The sequence below is a fragment of the Palaemon carinicauda genome, chromosome 43, assembly GCF_036898095.1.
Source record: "Palaemon carinicauda isolate YSFRI2023 chromosome 43, ASM3689809v2, whole genome shotgun sequence".
In the NCBI taxonomy this organism is placed as follows: Eukaryota; Metazoa; Arthropoda; class Malacostraca; order Decapoda; family Palaemonidae; genus Palaemon; species Palaemon carinicauda.
In genome coordinates, this window is record NC_090767.1 from 10,117,075 (window position 1) to 10,135,850 (window position 18,776).

Consider the following 18,776-nt stretch of genomic DNA (forward strand, 5'->3'; position numbering starts at 1 on the left):
TGAATTTGTCATTTGTTCCGTAACTGAAATACAAACCACGCTATTTACATGGGGTGACTCAACCCTTAAGAAGTGAGGCAAGTCCCTGCCATACTGGCTTTGGCTTGCCTGGGGATTCCATATTCGAGTGTGTAAGTACTCAAGAAATAAGGAGTCCCTGCTCCTCGCTAGCATGCTGTGAAACTCCTGCGGCCTATATAAGCTGTGTGTGAAGGTGAGGAAGTGACTCGTCCTAGGAAGTTGACCTGGAATTCTTCAGATGGTAATCTAGGCTAGGACTCTCCCAATACCACCTTGCCAGGGTATGGGGACATGACAGTATTACACTTAATACTAGGAACACAAGGAAGCATGGTTTACCTGCAGTGGTTCGAGGTCAGCTATGAAGAGAACCCAGGATGCTGCTTTCTCCAAGGGAGGAGAGGATGAAGAAAAGAATAAGGGCCAGACAGATCTTTTCATTCACGCAGACTAAAACTGGGTAACAATGCCCTCAACCTTCTGCTACTTGTCCATAAAGGAGACTGAGGTTAGACCAGCTGTTGTGCAGCCACCACAGGGCCAATAGAGAACGTATCGAGCCTCCTGTAGTGGGCCGTGAAGGTGGTCTGACGCTTCCACACCCCAGCTTGTAGGACCTGCGTCACTGAATAATTTTACCCTTGAAGGCCAGGGATGTAGCTATGCCTCCGACATCATGCGCTCTAGGGTGACGTGACGGAGAAGGGTCAGGATTTAAGGCCAGATGTATTACCTTGCGAATCCAGGCCGAGACAGTATTCCTGGTGACCCTCCTCTTCATTTTCCAAGTGCTCACAAACAAGGCTTGCACCTGGGGACGAACTGCAGCTGTTCTTTTAAGATACAACCTCAGACTCCTCACTGGGCACAGTAGGAGATGGTCTGGGTCATCTGTTACAGAACGAAGACTTGAAACCTGGAAAGAGTCGAACCTAGGGTCTGGCACTCGCGGATTCTGAGTCTTGGCAACAAACTCAGGGACGCATCTGAACGTTACCTCCTCCCATCCCCTTGAATTGGCGATGACGTACGAGAGACCATGCAGTTCACCGACTCACTTGGCAGAGGCCAATGCTAGCAGGAAAAGTCTTCCAGGTAAGGTGGCAATCTGAAGCCATGCAGTTTACCGACTCACTTGGCAGAGGCCAATGCTAGCAGGAAAACAGTCTTCCAGGTAAGGTGGCGATCTGAAGCCTGGCGTAATGGTTCGTAGGGAGGTCTCTTTAGAGACCTGAGAACTCGAACCACGTTCCATGGAGGAGGTCTCGCTTCCGACTGAGGGCAGGTAAGTTCATAACTTCGTATGAGAAGGGAAAGTTCCAGCGAGGAAGAAATGTCCATTCCTCTAAGCCTGAAGTCTACACTTAAGGCTGAGCGATAGCCTTTCACTGCCGAGACTGAAAGGCGCATTTCCTCCCGCAAATACACGAGGAACTCCGCTATTGCTGGAATAGTGGCATCGAGTGGAGAGATACCCCTTCCACCACACCAACCACAGAAGACTCGCCACTTCGCCTGGTAGACCCCTGCGGATGACTTGCGCAGGTGACCAGACATCCTGTTCGCAACTTGTTGCAAAAATCCTCTCTCAGAGAGGAGATGCTGGATAGTCTACAGGCATGAAGTCGAAGCGAAGCTACGGCTTTGTGGAAGATGTTGGCGTGTGGTTGTTTGAGTAGCTCGTGACGTGGAGGGAGTTCTCTCGGAACCTCCGTGAGGAGTTGCAGACGATCCGGGAACCATTCTGCGTGATGCCATAGCAGAGCTATCAGGGTCATTGATAGATTGACCGATATTCTGGTCTTGTTGAGCACCCTCCTCATCAGACAGAACGGGGGAAAGGCGTACAAATCGATGTTGTCCTACCATTGCTGGAAGGGATCCTGCCAGAGAGCCTTGGGGTCCGGGACTGGGGAGCAGTACAGCGGGAGCTTGAAGTTCAGTGCTGTAGCGAACAGATCCACCGTCTTTGTTGGCTACTCGAGGATCCAAACCACTCGGTACTCACTATCTTCGTCGCTCTGCTCAGACTGTTGGCGAGCACATTCCTTTTGCCTGGAATGAAGCGAGCCGCTAGTGTGATCGAGTGGACTTTGGACCATCTCAGTATCTCTACTGCAAGATGGGATAACTGTTCTAAAAAGGTACCTCCCTGCTTGTTGATATAAGCCACAACCGTGGTGTTGTCGCTCATCACCACCACAGAGTGGCCCGCTAGGACTTGGTGGAACTTCTGAAGTACCAGGAACACGGCCTTCATTTCTAGCAGGTTTATGTGAAGGTACTTTTCTGATTCTGACCACAGGCCTGAGGTCCTGTGGTTCAGAACGTGGGGCCCCCACCCTTTCTTTGATGCGTCCGAGAACAACATCAAATCCAGGAGAAGGACGAGAAGATCCACTCCCTTTCATAGGTTCTCGTCTGCCACCCACCACTGGAGGTCTGTCCGTTCCCCATGACCCACAGGGACCAAAGTGTCCGGGGAATCGTGTCCTTGATTCCACCGGGACTTGAGTCGCCACTGGAGAGATCTCATTCTGAGGCGACCATTGGGAACAAGACGGGCCAGGGAGGAGAGGTGGCCGAGACGACGCAACCACATTTGGGCTGGGAGTTCTTCTCGATTGAGGAAAGGCCTCGCGACCTTCCTCAGCCTTGCTATCCTGTCGTCTGATGGATAGGCTTTGTGGAGATTGGTGTCTATGACCATGCCTAGGTATACCAGTTTCTGAGAGGGCTACAGAGAGGATTTTACAAGGTTTCCCATGATCCCTAGATCCTGGCAATGTTCGAGAAGCTTATCTCGGTGGCGAAGAAGGGTTGCCTCCGAGTCCGCTAGGATCAGCCAGTCGTCCAGATAATGAAGGATACGGATGCCGATCATGTGAGCCCACGATGATATCAGGATGAACACTGGTGAACACCTGAGGGGCTGTGGAGAGACCGAAACACAGCACCTTGAACTGGTAGATCTTGTCATCTAGGCAAAATCTTAAGTACTTCCTTGAAGACGGATGGACTGGGATCTGGAAGTACGCGTCCTTCAGGTCCAGTGTACACATGAAGTCTTGTCTCACTGCAAGTCTGACCGAGTCTGCCGTCTCCATACTGAATGGAGTCTGTTTGACAAACCCGTTCAGGGTTGAGAGGTCGATAACTGGTCTCCAGCCTCCAGACAAGGCCTTTACAAGAAAGAGTCGATTGTAGAAGCTTGGGGACCCGTCCACTACCTCTTGGAGAGTGTCCTTCTTCAACATGGTCTGGACTTCTGCCCAAAGGGCTTGCCCTCTTGCCGATCCCATGGCAAGAGAGCTCAACAACACTGGATTTGTTGTCAGGGGAGGTAGAGAAGCTGTGAATGGGACACGATAACCCTGAACGATTACGGAAATCATCCAGGCATCTGCCCCGAGTTGCTGCCACCTTGCCGCGCAACTTTGTAGGCATCCCTCCACTGGTGGACATGCAGGGGGACTGCCAATCCTAGCGTCTACGGCCTCGGCCGTTTCCTCTAGGGTTCTTACCTCCCCTGGAGGACTTCTTGCTTCTTCTGCTCTTGGCAGGAAAGGGCTTAGACACCTTCGGCTTTGCTGCTGTCGTCTTCTTTGTGTCCTTAGCCGGACTGCTGGAGGTTTGTAGGGCCTCGATGTCCGGCCCTATGGATGAGGGAATCCTGGTTGGACTTCCTCCACCTCTCAGCGGTTAGCTCCACGTCCTTAAGCTCAAACAAACTCTTACCGAGCACAGAAGAGTGTCTGAGCCTGCTAACATCCGAACTGGGGACCTTCTGGTGGAATCTCTCAGCCACTGCGTCCCGTCGTTTGAGAATCGTATTGGCCCACAAGCTCGAGACTTGGTGGGTCAGAAACTTGATGGTCCGCGTGCCTGAGCAAGAATGTCTCCAGTGCCTTCCTGGTGCTTTCTTTGGACAGGTACTCAGACCGCACCAGGATGCCCAGAGACCCCAGCCAGATGTCAAGCCACAAAGTTGCCTGCATGGCACACTTCGCCAAATTCTCCTGGCTTAGGATCTCAGTAGCTGAATAGGACATGTGTCTGTTGGAGAGTCTCTCTAGAGGGACTCCCCCGGTGAGTTCTTCCACGGAGTGGTGAATTGGAAGACCCAAACAAGACTCCTCAAGGATCTCCAAGTACCTCCTCTGATGGACTCGAGGAGGAGGGAGGAGCTTGTTACCGGCGCTGGATCTACTGGAAGAGGCAAGCTCAGAGAGCTGGCCCTCGACCTTGTCCCTGGCACTCTTCATCCCCTGAGACCAGGGCAAAGCTGTACTGGCCCTAGAGGGTTTCTGGGTGCCTCGTGTCCTTACCCTCACGAGGAGGAATCTCTGGGTCTGGAATCCCGTTGAGGTTCCTCGTGAGGGTCAGGACTTGCCAGAACGCGTGTTCTGACTCTTAGTGCTCTCCTCCTGAAGGACTGGCAGCAAAGTCTCCTGTCCCCAGTGGCTCTTCCTGGGGGGACACGTGGACATCCTCGGAAGGTCTAGCTGACTCCTGTCTGATCCTTGCCGACGACTTGGGAATCGTCTTAGAGTCCTTCGGTCCCCTCCTGGGAGGGATACAGGACTCGAGTAACGATGGCTGAAGGCTCTTTTCCACCCCTGAACGAGAAGACTTCTCAGGGAGAGGAGTTCCCCCCATTGGTGCGATGGGGGAACGGTCCTGCTCGTCCGACTCTCCTGAGGATGGGTAATCCTCATTCGCAGGGGAGGGAGAGAAAGTCTGGGGTGGGGGAGGAGCCTTGCACAAGGATCTGCGAGGAGACAGGATAGCACTCGGAGGTGTCTCCACAAAGGGGACTCCTCTCTTCCTCTTCAGGGGGGAGGAAGCTGCCACTGATTTGTGACCCACGTCAGAGAGGACGGGCTTCATAGCCTGCACAAGAGCTCTGACCAGGGTTGCTGGCTGAAAGTTGCGCTGTCAGACACTCCCTCTGGAGGGAAGGGGATCGTTCGATCCCTTGGAGGAGTCGACAAACGAGGGTTCGCCTGAAAAGAAGCTGAAACAAAAGAGTCCTTAGACCTGTCCAGGAACTGCCCCTCCTCCGGCGAGTGCAATGTTCTGCCCTTGCGAGGAGGGGAACGAGATGATGACCTGTCCGCCTGGCAACGATCGCGCTGGAGGTAGCGCGATGGGCCCTGTCCAGGATCGCACGTGAAAGGATCGCGTGCCATAGGAATGCATTAGCGCGGGCGTGAGAGGTTGGTGGAGCGGGCGCGTAAGAGATGGCGCTGGCGCGAGTAGGAGATGGCGAGGGCGTGTGGCGCACAGGAGCTGGATCGTGAGGAGGCTGGATACGAAGGCGCACAGCATCCTGATGTGGTACTGATGGGCGCGAGAGTAGTGACGCATGGGCGCGTACCCGGGAAAATCGGGCGAGGGCATGAGTGCGCAGGTTCAGGATAGCGCGAGGGTGAGTCTGCGCGTTGGAGCACAGGTAGGCGCTGAGCCCTTCGAGCAGGTATATTAACCTGTGGGCGCGCAGGGGATAGTGGGCCCGCATCAGGATGTGGGCGCGCAGGTGTGCGCTGCTCTGATGGGCGCGCGATCGGATTAGGGCGCACAGGTGTGCGCTGTTGGGTTGCATGGGGCGCCTTGAGAGAAACTGGAACCTGGTGCGCAACTGGAGGAGCGCATGCAGGATTGCATGGTCTGGAAGGAGAGTCCAGGGGTACCTGGGAGCGACCGTGAGCTAACTTAGGCACCTCCTGGACTGCGAGCTGAGATGTAGAAGCGCACTGGCGAGCGCGTGTGCGCTGTGTCAGGAACTGCGCGCGATGGGCGCGCCTAACTCCAGAAGGGCACTGCGAGTCTAAAGGTACCTGTGAGCACCTGTGCGCTAACCTAGGAGCCTCTTGGACTGCACGCGACGTGGCAGGAACCGGAGAACGCTGGGGCGCAGGTGAGCGCTGACGCACTAGATCAGGAACTGCTGGCGGGCTCCGGGGCGCAGAAGGATGTGGACGCGCACGGGAACCGTGGCGCGTAACAGGAACAGGGGCGCGCACGCGCGCAGATGAGCGCTATGACGCTAAGACTGGAACGGCAGCAGCATGAGGGCGCGCAGGTTTAACCTGGCGCTTAAGGGCAAGAGGTACAGATTTATGCTCAAGTCCCTTATGCCCCGAAGGGACCGGTGCCTACACAATGGCAGGTTCAGGTGGCGCGTAAAGCGCATCAGCATCCTCGAAGGGTGATAGCAAGTCAGCAGGTCTGGAGGGAGACTGGTCACAGGGTCCCGAAGGACGACCTTCCTCCGAAGGGGAACGCGAACGATCCCCGGAGAGGTCTAAGGTGGTAGCTGGCAGGATCGGCAAACGGCGAGTCGTCTCCTCCGCAGAGGACTGTGGGGACGACGAGCTGAAGAGGCGCCTCCTAACTCCCTTATGAGGGGAAGGAAGACCTCTACGGCGAAGGGGAGGAAGAGCCTTCCGCCTTATATGCCCACGAGGGGCCGTAGGGTCAGCGAGCTGACCATCGTAGGGCCTCCGAAGAGGAGTCTCTGTGAGTGAGCTCCCCCGCGGGGGAGAATAACCGGCAGGAGATACCGTAGGACTTAGTTCCTCCCTCGAAAGATGTTCGGAGGGGGAAACTAAGCCTTCAGCTACCTCAGCAACAAGAACGGGGGTTTGACTAGACCCACGAGATGCTGCACCAAGTTTGATCATGTCAAACAGGGCTTCCCTGGAGCCCCAAGGAAGCCCAAAGCTGCAATAAATCATTGTTATTAACAGATAAATCAATGTTCATATCCTCCTCCGGCGGAGGAGGGGCAGCTGCCTCGCTATGGGAGGCAACTACCTCTCCCGCACCCCAGGATCGGTCAACAGCAATACGGTCTACGTTACCACTCGCCGGCCTCTCGGAAGAGACCGCTCGAGGGGGAGCTTCGGAGGAGGAAAGGGCTATGGAAGAAGAGGTCTTGGAATTTTCTCTCTTCAAAGAAGCCTCTGAAGGAGAAAGATCCCTTTTAGACTTTTTCTTCTACGCCAGGCAAACATCTCCCACTGGGAAGTAGACCACTCCCTACATTCGATACATACGTTACCGCTATCACACTGTTGGCCCCTACAATGAGGACACAAGGTGTGGGGATCGGTGTCGACCGCCGACATAAAAGTCCCACAAGGGCGGCCAGGAAGTCCAGGGCATGTACGCATAATCAGTAGAGGCCAACTTCAAACACACTGTGAGGGAGAAAAAGCAAAAACAGAATAATGGCAGTCAAAGCGAGGGAGAGAGCAGACAGGTCTGTTCTCTGCCCGAGCCAAAGGAAAGTGAAGCACTCACTGGTGTGTGTGTGTGTGGGGGGGGGGGGGGGTTTAGCAAGCTACCCCTCCCTACCCCCCGCTAACTAGCGGTGGGGTAGTAAATCCTCGTTAAAATTCTAATGGCTCGTCATTCAGCTCCGCCGAAGTAATTACCCCAGGTAAATAGCGTGGTTTGTATTTCAGTTACGGAACAAACCTAATTTCTACTAGCACCCACTGGTATCAACTAGGTATGATTTTCATGTCATTCTTTTTTTTTTTTTATTCCTTATTCATATAATTCATAATTCCCTCCTCCTACAATGGACAAATTTCCTTTTTGTAGTTACAGGGCCTACCCAAATAGCAGGCAGTTGGCTCTCACTAACAATGACCAAAGCCGATCGTAAAAATTCGTAAAGACAAAGAACCTACCCACGGTTTGGTCACTGAGGTTGATGTCTCGGGACGTCCTCCAGCAGCTGGTGCAGGCCAAGTAATGGACCTTCCTGGCGACGGTCTTGCTCGAGTCCTCTGGATTAGGGGCCTGGATGCTCATCGCCCGAGTGGACAGCGTGTGGCCACAGCTCGGGCAGTCGAAACAGTTGGCGCATCTGTTGGAAGTGAGAGTAATGTTTCCGTTGATTAGTTTGCTTCATGTGGAAGAGAGGTTGAGTAGAAGGATAAAAAAGGAACAAGTGGTAGAAATGGAGAGTAGAAATCTGAAGAAGGAAACAGAAGGTGCAGATGAACCTTGAGTAATGCATTCAGTGTACAGCCTGAGGAGAACTGAAGGCACTAGTTGACAAACCTTCTCTGTACATTACTTACACACACACACACACTCTCTCTCTCTCTCTCTCTCTCTCTCTCTCTCTCTCTCTCTCTTTCTAGTTTATTTTAATGTGCAGAACAATAAACTAAAATTAACATTTAAAATTGAAAATATCCTATATATAATCTATTCAAAACAACTGAAAAGAAGATAGTTATTGCAATTCAGAAATTTGACGAGTAAACATCACTAAATCTATACATAGCATAATTTATAATAAAAAAAAGTCCAAAGACTTAATGATTTAGAAAGATATTATATAATGGACTGTCAAATTCTTTCTCTCCAGTAATATTCAATCGCGTAACATCCTGTATTCTTTAATTATTTCTAAAATGTCTATAGAATCGCTCCTTTCTCTTCTCGTCTACCTCAGCATTTAGAAATGGTAATAATAATACGAGTCAACACTACAGATAACTAATCGTCCAAAATATTGACATTGGTTCCTTCATAAAAGTTCTTTTTCCTTTTAAAGGTTAAAAGTAAAACAGATTCTCCCAGCAATTCTGTACCCTGCTTCCCCACCTTTATATAATGGTCCTTATTCAGTTTTTTAATAAATTTTTGTGCTTTATACAAAGCAAATTCTGTACAGTACTTCCATTCATACACAGCAATAGATTAAATGGAAGAACATTACTCTCCTTACAGCAATATGTCAAAACTTGTGTATGGCATCTCTCAAAAATGACGGCTAAAGACATTTAGATTGATACACACATATACACCTCTCTCACCAGGTTATGACTACTCCTTACACCCATACACGAGGGACGGGGAAAAGCTGAATGTGACCGAAAAAATATATACAGCCATACACTTATTCTATCATGTTGGAGAGATTATTAAGTACCTGTTCAATTAAATATTTTCATTACGCTCTCTCTTACCGGTTCTTCTTGAGCCGAGCCTCTGTCGACGCCATGTTCTCCAGGCAATTTGGGCAGAAGAGCGTGTCCACCTGCAACGAAACGAGGGGCTTAGTGTGGTGAAAATTAATGTGTTAAGTTCTAACTCACTTAAGAAACAAACTCAAAATATCAGTTCTTGTATATTGTACAACATCAATCTAGGAATTTTATTCCAGCTGTGACCAGATTGCGGAATGATTTTCCTGATCACGTAGTTGAATCAGTGGAACTTAAGCTGTTCGGACTCTAAGATTACAAATGACAGATATATTTGAATGTTTTTACTGATCTTAAGATATTTCAAATGTTTTATTCATTACTTCTCATATATTGAATATTTATTGCCTCTCCTCACTGGGAGATTTTCCTTGTTGTAGCCCTAGGGCTTGTAGCATCTTGCTTTTTCATAAAGGCATAATGGGATACAAGCGAGCAAAAATATCCGCACTGCATTATGATGTCCGTGGTTATAATTTCAACAATAATTACCATTGCAAACCTTTAAAAATGTATGTACATATGTGTATTTATAGACGTTTGGAAAACATTGAATTTCCTTTATATCTCACATGAAAAAATGTTTTAGTTTATGAGCATTTCAGGTTACGAGTTTGTTCTCAGTATGACCTGCACTGAAGGTGCAAGGCCACGGGCTCTTGCACTAGCTAAGGCAGCCTGTAAGAGGAATAAAATGATAAAGTCAAAACTTATACAGGAAAGAAACGTGAAACAGACTGGGGTATTTACGTTGAAGCTACACAAAAAAAATGAGTGGATAAACCAGTTACCCTTGAATACAGTCATTAAAATCTGGGGTATCAGTCATGACTAAGTGAAATGCCAGAATCAAACAAAAAGGGAAATGCAGGATCTCAAAGGAGTAGAAAAATTATCCACCTCAGTATTTCAACGGTAAAACCGAAGTCTTTCATACATCCAGATCGAGAAAGAAAGAATCCAAAGAGGTTATTTTGAGGGTTCGGAGGAGTGTCGACCCTGACGGAAACACAGATACCTCCTCGAAAAGGGGACCAGCCACAACACACAGCACACAGTCGTTCCAACATGAACTCAACATAGGGGCAGTTCCCTACCCTTGCCTGGAAACTTCTTCAAAGCATCCTTGTGACGACCTTCCACGATATCAAGATGAAAGTAGCTCATGCAACACTGCACACCATTTAACGTCTATAAATCTGAGGTGTAGACACAGCTGAACACATTGAACTCAGGGGAATCAAGAGAGAAGACAGACATCCAATCAGGACGATGTCAAAGGCAAGAAGGGGTGAATTAGCCACTAAAAGTCTAGCATAAGCTAGGCATTACCACAACACTCTTTCATTCTAGGCACCAGCTAAAGACTGCTCAGCTAGATGCATCCACAAATAAAGACGGCACAGTTTACTCTGTGTAGTAGCAAATGTATTCTTTCAGTATTTGAACCAGTTTCTAAAACTCACTACCACGAGGTTCAAAATAAACCGAGAATAGACGGCAGTAGGTTGGTAAAGGTGCAGAGTTGTCTAGGATCCAAACTCTGAAGGGAAAACATTCCAATCCTGATTCAAGTAAGGAAACATTTTCTTGACAGATATCTTATCTTTCATATTTTCTAAGGAAATTACAGTACTAACATCTGTAACTTAGTAAATGAAAAACATCACTGAAGAATGCAGCTCTTGTAAAATATACTGTACTTTGTTACCATATTCCTTTTTCTCCTTCTTCAACAGCTCTTAGTGGAACATTTACATCGGAAACTTAGGAAAAAAGGAAAAAATAGAGTATCTAAACAAATAGATTATCTACTTCCAAACCAGTTATGTATATCAGAGTCTGGTACATAAACACCTAAATTTGAGTGATATTACTGCTTTAGGAAGTACCAAAAATGACGCTTACTGTAATTCAGTGATGCGCAGAATAATCTATGCATAAATAATTCATTGTCTTTTTATCATCGTTATATAATTAAAGTTTCAAAACCTAAACTTAGTTCGCAATCTGATGATTCAAACAACACTCGGAGCCAACTATCCGAGTCTTCTAGCTCTGTTTATCTGCCAGAACATGCCTCTTGCCTGGAATGATTCAGACCGAGAGGGCTACCGAGTTGTCTTTCATCTATCTCAAAAATTCCACAGCTAGATGAAAAAGGGACAGTGAAAAAGTACCTCCTGGTTTGTTGACGTAAGCCACTACCGTGGAGTGGCTCATCGGCACCACACAGTGTCCTGAAAGGAACTAGTGGAATTGCTTGAGGGCTAGAAAAGCTACCTTCATATCCAGGAGGTTTACGTGGCACTGTCTCTCTGACTTGGACCACAGTCTGGAGGCTGTGTGGTGCAACACGTGAGCCTTCCAAATTTCTTTTGGCACATCTGTAAAAAGCATCAATTCAAGGGGAGCGGAGAGGTCTACTCTCCTGATGAAACAAACACGGGTAGGGTGAATACTGGGGAGGCGAGCGTTGACGGGGGGAGACCTCTGTTAAGCTGAATACTGGCGAGACAAGTGCAACTGCTTGCTACTTGACTGAGAGTACTGTACTTGGGTAAGGTGCTGTGTGACCTTGTTGGTTGTGCAGTGTACAGTACTTGAAAAATCATCAAATCCGAAGGTTTGCGAGGGAGCGAGTATGGTCTAGTAAACTCGCTACTCTGGACTAGCAAGGAGATTCTGGATGCATTAAAACTCTCGCCAAGGAAGAGTTCGCCCACCCACCTCGCTATGAGAAGGTGAATGGGCGTGTTCCCTAGCGAGGAGAGAATTTGTGCCAATTTGACTGTGAAGAGAAGAACTAGACATTGACAGTTGTAGTTCGTGCTGACTTGACTGCAGAGTAGAAGATTTTACTTTGTCAAAAGTAAAAACCTTTGGCGATACTCCTTAAGAAGTAGTAGCCATAGCAGAACGGTAAACATTTTGCTATGTCCTACGGACATGACGGTGAGGGGCAGGAGCTGTAAAAACCCTCGAACCTTCTCGTCATCTTGCTCTAACAAGCTATGCTCCGAAGGGATTGGAGGCAGCATGGAGGAAGTCTCGTACTCTTGCAAAATCCTCTGGGAAGAGACCAATCAAAAAGGGCATCGAACCCTTGGGTGTGACGAGCGATCTTCGGCTGACTGTGGAAGCAAATTTGCATACCCTCAGCCGGCTGAAAAGACTCAGGATGAGGGCAGTCATCAAAAGGAACAGGAGAAACCTGACTGTAGCCAGTTTCTGGGTTCACCCAGAAGGGATCCCCCCACGGGAAAAAAGTGTGAACCTGTAACAAGTACCAGAATGTGTTTTCTGGGATGGAAAAGGCCCCCATACAAAATGTCTTACCTGGCAAACGAAGCGGGAACGTAATGCAATTATCTACCCGGAAGGGAATGTTCTCGATACTCATGTTGAATTCCCAGGCTTTCTAGCTGTTGGCATCATCAAATTATCCAAGGAATCTCCCTGGTGTAGGAGAAGCACAAGGGACACTGCAAACGTCCTGACTAATACCAACAACTTATAGCATCTCTAAGGAAGGAACCACTCCCAATATAAACCTCTCGTCTCTTGTACGAGGTGAGTGACCCAGGAAGACCTTCCCTGATAAGTCCGCTGACGGAACGTACTGAAGAATCGGAGTCGTCGAAGTGTCCTTGAAAAGTCATGGAGTGGGAAAGGGAAGAAAGGCAGTTGGTAACATCCTAACCAGCAGTGCTCGGGTCTGGTCTCCCATGAACTCTCACAGCAGCATTTTCAAGTCCTGTATTTCCTACTGTAACTTGTTCCAGGGAAAGGGAGGATTTTGTTACAGTTTAGCTCCTCCCACAAACCCATATTGAGGAGCAGTCAATGTCATTAAGAGTCTGAATACGATAAGACATCTTGTGCCTCTGTGGCTAATTGCTCTTCCTAATTAAGATGGGACTTCTGAAGACTTTAGGAGAAGAGTAACAATAGGGTAAAGTGAATGTGTTCCCCTTTTTTTCCCTGTCATTCGTTCAGGAAGTGGGCAAAAGGGTGGTGCCATTTCTCCCCATCGCCCGTAGGAGTGCTTGATTCCAGGAAGAGCAGGAAAGGTCACAAATTCCTCTCCAGAGGGGAAGGATGAAAGCACTGTGGCATTAGATGACCGTAAACGTATGCAGGGCAGCCAAGAGAAGTTACCTGCTTCAAATTAAAACTGAGGACGAGTGGAAAGGTCCCTTGTCGCAATCAGTATTTGACGAGTGTGATAATTTCATACCCAATATCGTCCCTGGAGCGCCAGACAGCCCTGTGCTCTTAGAAATGCATTTGCAACATCAGCATAACACTGAATAAAAGTACAGTATGTGAGAGATGCATTGTGCCTTGAACATTCCATTCCCTGAAGCATAAGCAGATTGTCAAGTCCAGCATCATTTATTCTAAGTCAGCTAATGCAAGTAAATGCCTAACCTTGCTGTACAGACAAGAAGTGGATTTTTCACTGTGCTATAGCCACTGAACGGTCTCAGCAGAATTGGTCGACTATAACTACGAGACGAGAATGTCTTGCTCACTACTCGTTGGGCGTCATCTAAGGCGTTGTCTCTCAAATAGTTTCCTGGATGCAAATGTTGGTCTGGTACAGAACAGATTACAGTAATCAAAAGAACTACAGTGCATGAAAGAACTTGTGTTCCCGGTACATACCGTTTTCTTGGTACAGCACATAAGTTTACTCTAAGTGGAAAGTTGGGCGTGTTCTAAGTGCGTGCCTTTCTTCTTGGTCACATATACTAATTAGCTAATGCATTCCAACATAGTAGCCCAAACAACAGAATGTGCATACTCAAGACTGCGTATGAAAAGACAAAAGAGAGGGCGAGAAGAATTGAATGAGCACTAACAAGCAGGCGGTCATCTAAAGGAGCTCTTTCCAGTTCAGAAGAAATACCACTAAATGTGGTGTGTGTGTGAACAGTAGGTGTAACATTAAGATCCGATGAAGATGAGCTAACAGTGCCATCAGTGTTACACGAGTGTCCGAAGAATCAGCTCTCATAGGACACTGTGAGAATGGGTGAATGCATGTGCATAAGAATCTGCAGTCAAGTGAATCCTCAAACATCTAAAGCACGACAGTCAATTTGAATACTATAGCTTCCTTAGGTGTTCCCAATAACCAACAGGTGAAGTGGCACTCCCATAAGAAAGTACAACCACAAACAGGCTAAGTGGCACTGCCATGGGAGCACAAGAGCACATGGCATAAAGATTGGGAAACTGTCTCTCCCACCATGATTGAAGTGGTGAGTCAAGTATATGTAATGCCTACAGATTAGTCTTTAAAGACTAATCAATTAGGTAACATGGAGAAAAGAAGGGCAGAGACATTTTTTCTTCCAAGTGGCAATGCCCGATGAAATCGTGGATCCGCTCTCATTGCGAAAAGATGATGTTTCACCTCTTAGTTACGATTTACATCGTCGTCCCCAGTCCACACTTAAGAGGGAATAAAAAGCAACAGGCATGATGTTAAACTGGAACAGAAAGTGTATATGTACACTAGGTACTGTACACAGAAACTGTCAGTCAACTACAGTTATTGGGAAAGCTGCAAAACATTTAATAAAATATAGTCAGTTGAGGATGATGTATGCCTTTACTGCAAAGACTGAAAACAAAGTGACCACTCAAGAATGCTGGAGGGGGTGACATCTTCCCCCGCCACCTGCCAGTAACTACCAACAACTCATTATAATCTTAACAGCTGAGTCTCAGCTACGCTGAAAACAGAAGAACTATTAAAGGACGAGGGTTTTCATCCGTGTAGGAACAATCTTCATCTCAAGTCTGAATTTTTTCAGTCATAACAATTCCAAATTAACACAAAATCAGAACAATTATTCTAAAGTTTAAGCCAGGAAGATATAAATCGACAACTTCTTGTTCTGAATAATATAGGAGTCACATACCTAACCTAACTAAGCAAGTTGTTAATGTAAGGTTCTCAAAATCAAACATCAAGTGAAATTAGGAAAATGGGGTCAAAGAATGAAGAAGTTCCCCCTGTGTTAAGTGAAGAGCTCCTGGCATGCCATGGGTTAGGTTAGGTATGCGCTGCTAGAGGCTGACGCTTCTCTATACTCTACTTATACCGTTTTCACTTGCCCAACAAACCCGGGGTCTTACTCTACTCCAAGGGGATTCTCTACCTCTGAAACTACAGATATCAAACGGAAATTAACCTGAAACAGAATTTTGTAAGATAATTACTTTATCTGAATGTCCAAAATTACCCAACATACTACATCAAAGACTTAATTAACTGAACATTTGTCCATGTTACCATAAGTGATATATAGAAGACATATTCAGCTCTATTGCAATCTTCGGTTTTTTCTATTTTCAAACAATTTTTATTAACGACACGAAACATCGACGTAAGTGGGATGACAAGTGACATCATTGTTCCCCGGCCAAAGTCCTGAGTCCGCCAACGATTTTGTCACAGCCAGGATTACCAGAGGGTTAAAGGGAGCCTAAATCCTATTCTGCTATATCAGAGAGGGAGTTCCTAGCCTAAGGTGCCCTCATAATCTAACCTAGATCAATGTCATTACCAGAAGGACGTTTGAGTGGGCCTAAAGTCACCTCAACAAGGTTTAGTGGTTTTACTGTACTATAATACAACATAATTAAAGTGATTTAACTTTACTAAAAAGCTTGTTTGAAAACCATAACAAAGATACAGCAATCCATTGCCATACTGTATTGCAGATTTATAATTATATTACTGTATACGTAAATATATACGGCGGCCTCCTCTCTATATCATGAGTTTCTCAGGGCAGATAAACTTTACAGTACAGGTATACAGTATTTTTCATATGATTATTTCTGTTCATAGTCATTTTTGGATTTATAAAACCTTTAACTTATAGATAAAATAATGAAAAATGATTAAAAGTAATGCATAATGAATATACAGTAAATTTCCGTTATAAAATAATGAAAAATTATAAAAGTACTGCAAAATGAATATACAGTAAAAATCAGTTTTTACTTTGCGGTTTTTCAGCCATCACAGGGAAGGGAGCTTTTTATATAACACTGACGATAGCCAAGGGTTTACTGTACTGCATATAATGTCATTAAAAAAAAAACTACTTTCACTCCTGCTGTTTTGACATAAGCATCTCCTGAGAACAGTTCATAAAATTCCAGACAAGTGGCGCTTCTTTCCAATCTTTGATTTATCATTTTCTGCATTATTAGTACTTTTATCCACTTCCAGTCTCATAACAAGAGTTGTTCTTACTGTCATGTGATCTTGCCCAAGCTCGCCCCTCCACAACTACAATACAAGTTCCAACATTTTTAATATAACCTCCTCCCTGGACAACAACAGTCTTTTAAAGTTTTTTATAATCATTTAAACCAGATGTGCTTATAAATATCATCCCAAACAAGTTGCCATTTTCCTTTTGGAGAAAATAAAACGTATTTATAGTTATTTTGAACAGTTTCGACGTAGTTAATCGTCAAACATACTTGCGATGTATGACGACGGCCATGTCACATAACTGCCTTATATAAAACCGTATCGCTAAGAATACGCCAGTCTATGGAGGGGGCACAGGCAATTAGGTAAGTGGGTAAGGACACGGCTTATAAGTTAGGTTAAGTGGTGTTCTGTGAACGAGGGAAGTCCTGTCCGTCATTATACAAAGACTCCAAATAATTATTTTTTAAGATTTATATATGAGCAAAATTGGGAAATAAATCAGAGGAAAGTTTCATCAGTCGAGGGAAGTCCTGTCCGTCATTATACAAACACTCTAAATAATTATTATTCATGATTTACAGACAAGCAAAATTGGGAAATAAATCAAGAGAAAAATTTGTTTTATCAGTCTAGCTGGTTGGGAAGCAGACATAAGATTGTAACTTAGACTTCAGGTAAACTAAGAAAACGTCAGACTAAGACAAAGTTGATCCCTTGGTGTCATAAGCTGGTAAGGATACAGCTCCTAGGTTGGGTTAAATTTTTTCCAACTTTTAATACTTGATATTCTAGTCATAACATTTACAATTTTAAAAATAATTAATTCCTTCAAGCATTTATATATGCATTGTTCACAGTACAGTAAATATTGACCAAATGCATCCTAACTAGTCATAAATAAGAAATTTTAGTGACAGTAGTTTTGACTAACACACTAATATATCTATATTACATATGTGTATGTATATATATATATATATATATATATATATATATATATATATATATATAAAACTTATGTAGCTACATAACGTTACCATCATCACTTTTACTACCAACAGTGTCAAATAGAGCTAACGCTGCTCTACAACCAACAAAGTTATCTTAAAAAACAAGTTAGCAGATATTCTTGACATTATACAAACCACAGAGCCTTTGTAAATCAGTGGCCAGTTCCTCCTATTGGGATTAAAAATGGACATCAACTAACCTAAACTTCCCCCCCCCCCAACCTAACCTACAAGCCGTGTCCTTACCTACCTACCTAACAGGGGGGCTAACGCCCCCATGCGACACCCCCTTCCATTGCCGTATAATAAGTTAGCCGTAATCATACATACAGGTAGCGGCTGTCATACATACACCTCGCATATTCCCATCATTCTACAAACTACCCCTAGAGTAATATATACATCATTAAGAAGATTTCAGCAATTCGAATCCGACTACACACTTTAACCTAACATTTCTTAAAGAAGGAATTATATATATGGGAAGATAATAATGTTTAAGATATAATGGTTACTGTAGGCGGAAACTCCTTGCCATACTAACCAATGAGAGTTTTTAATTAAAGTTTACCATTAAATTTTACCACCAAAACCATCAACTAATGGGAGCATTTGTACATCAGTGGCCAGTTCCTCACATTTTCATTAAAAATGGACATCAACTAACCTAAACTTTCCCCCTAACCTAACCTACAAGCCCTGTCCTTACCTAACGGGGGCCTAATGCCCCCTGCGACCCTCCTTACACTGCCGTATTCTAAGTTAGACATAATGATACACACAGGTGGCCGCTATCATACATACACCCCAACTAATGTAATAACCCTCAAGGTAATTACCACAAGTTAATCTTAAATACCCTTGTAATCACTATTATTACGATGCCGAGTCAATTCTAGCCATGAGTCATAAGACAGATCGGCGTAGCAGAACGCTACATAGGATAACATTAAAATATAATATATTCTGTAAATTCTCACCTCATGTGACACACAATTCCCTCATTTCAGTTTTAGACTGACTGCAGAAGTAAATTGAAGTAATGGGCCTCGAAGGCCGCAAGAACACAGAAGCCGACAGCTGGACACAGTCAACATGGAAAAGGTGGGCCGCCATGTTTGTTTACATGTGACGTCATGTTTGTTTACATGTGACGTCATCGGCTTTTCTTGCGGGTTTTCGTGCACACTCCGATTATCCGGATATATCTATTTCATTTTTTTTCAGTTATAAGTGAGTCTAAGACATATAAGTGATTTACTTAAATTATATTAATAACAAATAATATATTCATTTATTTATAAAAGTAATTATATATCACCATAACCGTAAAAAAAAATATTTACCAAATTCTGTGAAGCAATTGTTTTATCTACTTTATTTGTTTTACAAGTTAATTTAAGGCATATAAGTGATTTGTGGGTATAAATAAATGTTATTTATAATAAATTTATATATATTTATTAAACAAAGCAACTATAT

General features: G+C 45.3%; 1 long non-coding RNA gene across 1 annotated transcript in view; it reads right to left on the reverse strand.

Annotated features, from left to right (window-relative positions):
• The window catches only part of LOC137634016 (uncharacterized), a 40,389-nt gene extending 21,980 nt beyond the window's left edge, over positions 1 to 18,409 (reverse strand). Inside the window, exons 1-3 of the long non-coding RNA XR_011042421.1 lie at positions 18,275 to 18,409; positions 9,018 to 9,088; positions 7,725 to 7,903 (exon numbers count right to left, since the gene is read on the reverse strand). This is a non-coding gene — a long non-coding RNA (uncharacterized lncRNA). The remainder of the gene's footprint in view (positions 1 to 7,724; positions 7,904 to 9,017; positions 9,089 to 18,274) is intronic.
• Positions 18,410 to 18,776: the final 367 nt, after the last annotated feature.